This window comes from Otolemur garnettii, unplaced genomic scaffold (assembly GCF_000181295.1).
Source record: "Otolemur garnettii isolate 467f Iridium unplaced genomic scaffold, OtoGar3 scaffold00041, whole genome shotgun sequence".
Classification (NCBI taxonomy): domain Eukaryota; kingdom Metazoa; phylum Chordata; class Mammalia; order Primates; family Galagidae; genus Otolemur; species Otolemur garnettii.
In genome coordinates this window covers 7,894,245-7,898,562 of record NW_003852436.1, presented here as the reverse complement: position 1 = coordinate 7,898,562, position 4,318 = coordinate 7,894,245, and the positions used below count along the sequence as shown (strand labels likewise).

Sequence of the window (4,318 nt, the reverse complement as noted above, 5' to 3'; positions counted from 1 at the left end):
CACTAGCACCGAGTCTACCCTTCACAGCACTTCCTCTAGGACGAGTTCGAGAATGTAACTATCGGACATTCTACAGCAACAGCTCTAATGGCCATTTCAGAAAAGGAGTTCCAAAATTGCTTTCCAGGGTGGACTAGGGGCTGGCACTGGTGCACAGCTTCCCAGGGGGAATCCTCAGAAGGTGACGGAGCGATAGTCAGCAATGAGGTAGGGAGCACTTTTTCTAGGATGAGCTCATGAAGTCAATTGTCCAATTTCATATGATCAACCAAAACAGAAATATGATCACACATAAATTTAAAAAGTCACACATGGGTAATCTTTCACATTAACACTACAATGTATATACTCATCCAGGAAATATTTATTGGAAGCCTCTATGGAACACTTGTGACATTCCTTCTCAACTACACTGGTTTTCTTTGTCCTAAAAACTGTACCAATAATGTGTTTTTCCCAAACGCCCTTTCAAATGGCTAGTAAGTTCTAAGGCACGTGGTGCACACACACACACACAGAGCAGACATGAGGGAGTTAGTAAAATTATGAAAAGGAAAAAGCCTATCTTGGTTGAAATATAATGTAAAGGCTGAACACAGTGGCTCACAGCTGTAATCTTAGCACTCTGGGAGGCAGGTGGATCGCTTCAGCTCAGGAGTACAAGACCAGCCTGAGGAGGAGCAAGATCCCATCTCTACTAAAAATAGAAAGACTACCTGGGCATGGTGGTGGGCACCCATAGTCCCAGCTACTGGGGAGGCTAAGGCAAGAGGATTTCTTGAGTCTGAGAATTTGAGGTTGCTGTGAACTATGAAGACACAACAGTCTACCCAGGGCAACAGAGTGAGACTCTATCTCAATAAACAAAGAGGAAAAAAAGAAAAAAGACTGCAAGAAGGGTGAACATTTTGAGTATGGTGACATCTCTGATCCTTGTAATTCTGGGCTAGCACGCTCAGTGGTGGCATGGCTGCAGGGAGCCGTGCAGCACTGCTGTCACAAACCTGGGTTTAAATGTCTACATCAACCTACAATGGCCGTGTCAGCCCAAACTGTGACGCCCAGACCTATCTGAATTTCAGGTCTTCATCTATACAATGGTGATAAACGCTCTCACAAATGCTATTAGGAACATCAAAGGAAATGAAGACTGTTTCATAACGATTTTCATACATTATTAACTGTTGCAGGTTACTACCACAGCTGAATTGTTAAAAGGCATAAGCACCTGTGATGGTATCAACCCAAAGACAGGAGGCAGTCAATGGATTATGATGAATGACACTGAGCCATCAATAACAACTCATCCAGTTTTCCACACCCCTATTAGGCAAAGGAGAAAATGAGAGATTCATGGAAGGGACTATTTCTCCCTCGCTCCAGGATAATGCCTCAACTAAAACAACCCCCCAAAAAAAAAAAAAAAAGAAAAAGAAAAAGGTAACCTAGTTGTGTCAGGGATTTTTCTCCCCTTATACTGTATTTGTCTACATAGAGAAGGAAACATCTTGTTAGTACTTCCTTTTTAAAAGCACTAAAAAGAAAAAGCTGTCTAGATGGGACGTCCACGTTAAGTCATGCATGGCATTTAAAAAGTTTTGGGCTTGGGCATGATGAAGAATGGATGCCAACTCAATGTCGACCTCAAACATTTTATCTGAAGATCAAGTAAAATCGGAAGTGATGGTTATTTCACAGCCATAACATCATACACATGAAATCAATTACTCAAAGGTCTAGAGACTTTAAAACACTTCCACATTTCTTGATTACAGCCACTGACAGCAATATGCAATAAACTACAACAATGGCAACTGACACTGATTACATTTTGATCAGTTCCTACAATTCAGAGCTCATTTGTTACTGAGCTTGTCAGACGAGGCACAGATACATTCAAGAAATCAAATTAAACACCCTGATTAAAGGTGCAATCCTTTGTAACTAGGACTAAATAATTCTGTTCTAAAGGCTCTGCCAACCAATTACTTCGGTAACTGAATATTCTCTTTCTCATTAAATCAATTATTTAAATCTCATTTTAGACACAAGTCAGATAACATTTTCAATCAACTTGCTACCAGCAAATCACCTTTTGAAAATCTGAGAGGCTTCTAAAGGAAATCTTTTATTTCCAACTTTCTACCAAATTACCCTTCTATATTTTGAGAATCATATTCTTTGTATGGAAAAGTAAGTCATCCTTCTAAACTCATGGAATACAAAGTAGCTGTCACATCAGAAGCTAGTGACTACATACAGTCTATGACACTAGGGCTCTCTTACATTTTCACTGTTTTCAAATAACTCAATCATCCCTAACAGTCCTTTACAATCAGTGGATGCACTGGGACTAGGCAGAATTTAGTAACTTACTTAGGATTCCAGCATAGAAATACGGTTGGAGAGTTCATTCAGAATACATGTTCTGTTATAAATAAGGTAAAAATTTATCTTTCTCTCTGACCCTAGACCAGTATCTCATGGATTGGTTAAAAATCTAAGCCAACAAGCAAAGACACAAAGAGCTGCCTTTCTATTTGGTGAGTGTTTCACACTTACATAACCACTGGTAATTTTTTGAAGCTGGAAACTTGTAGTCCAACCAAAATGCAAAATGTCATTTCATGCAGCTGGTGGCACCCTACTCAGCACCGACTTGGGTCCAATTTTAACGTGCTTGAGGAGGCACTATGACTGGATGAGTCCTGAAATTATGCTTTATATAATCAAAAATCAGAATTTTTTCAGCTATACTAGTTCACTCTTTCCCCTAATCTATGCGACAAAGCTGTCCAACAATCAAATTAAACAAGGCAGTATCTTCGAAGTAAAACTCTCCAAATTTTTTGTCTTTCTTGTTTTCTGTGGTTCTAAGTCCAAAAATAAATAAAATCAGCCATGTTTGCAAGTTTGGTTTAGAAATAACCAGTGAATTCACCGAACCACACATGCTCCTACCACATTTTCTCACACTGTCTCCTTCCTCTGCCATTTTATTCTAAAGGTAAATGATAATGCTAACTTGTCTTAGTTCTTATCTACCATGCCCTATTATAATTAACCTTTTATATTCTCACCTGATTTACTGGGGAAAAAAAAAAAACTCACCCAAAGACACCTCATCTGATACTTCCCCTGCCTTCCCCAACTTTCCAAGTTAAAAAAAGCAGAGCCAACAACAAACTTTTACCAGACCATGTGTGCTCTGTCTTAGACTGCAAAAGGAAGACAAGGAAATGACCTGTAAGTGGAAAGAAACCAACTGCTCGCTTGGGCATTTTCTTTCAGAAACTTAAGAAGCTTGGTCCAGGGAAAGGCTCACAGGCTGCTGGGAATCCAGCCAACTGTTGGCTTCTGCTGTGAGGGTGGAAGACAACTAAGAAGGCAAACTCTCCCGGCAGTGGAGAGGAAGGCAGCTCCTTTACCTGGGCAGGAGTAGTACAAATGACTTCCCTATTTAGAGAACTTCCTACGATCAGCTGCCATTATGATTTCACGCTGGCAGGAGGAGGACTTGGGTGGGGAGATAAGGGAAGCAGAGTGAGGGGATTAGGAGGATGATAATGGAAAGAAACATTTTTCTCTATTTTAATATTAAATGTGAAGGTAATATTTAACATAATATTAAATATACCAGAAAAATGGAGAGTGAAAAAAACATGCAAGAGATTAAGCACACATCCTTTCTTTAAAACTCATCAAAACGTTTTATACAGCATCTAAAGAACACTTAGGGGTAATCATTCTCATGGTTCCCCCTATGCACATGGTATTTTAAAAAAAACATTTCTCTTATTAAAAAAAAAAGATGAACACTTAAAGCATTGTAACAAATAATACAAAATATTCTATGTAAAAATGACCATGATAAAAAAAAATTGAAGTAAATAATTAGCTCTCAAGAACCAAAGAGAAACAAAGTAAACGGAGGATCTCCAAAACTATAAAATGGCTTGGCGCTTTTTCTCAGATACTTAAAAACTGGATTGTTTTTTCACTTCTCTCTATGAAGAAAAAATGCACTACAAACAAAATAAACATATTACCTATAAGAAAAATATAATCTAATCACTACCGGGTGGTTTGTTTTTTTTTAAACCAAAGTTCAAAATTTGAGATGCCCGCTCCATTTTTTTTTTCTCTTTAGGATACATATGTACCCTTGAAAGAATGCAGAGAAGTGGGGAAAGTTGGAAAGAAAGAACATCTACAGGATTACTCGTACATGACTATTCAAAACTCTCTCCTCTTTTATGGAAGAAGCACTGAATTATTTCAATTTCAACACTCAATGAGGATAAAAGGAAATATGTAT

At 38.4% G+C, this 4,318-nt stretch overlaps 1 protein-coding gene across 1 annotated transcript in view; it reads right to left on the bottom strand.

Annotated features, from left to right (window-relative positions):
* ARHGAP10 (Rho GTPase activating protein 10) overlaps positions 1-4,318 on the bottom strand; it is a 293,594-nt gene that overhangs the window by 117,075 nt on the left and 172,201 nt on the right. The window lies entirely within an intron of this gene.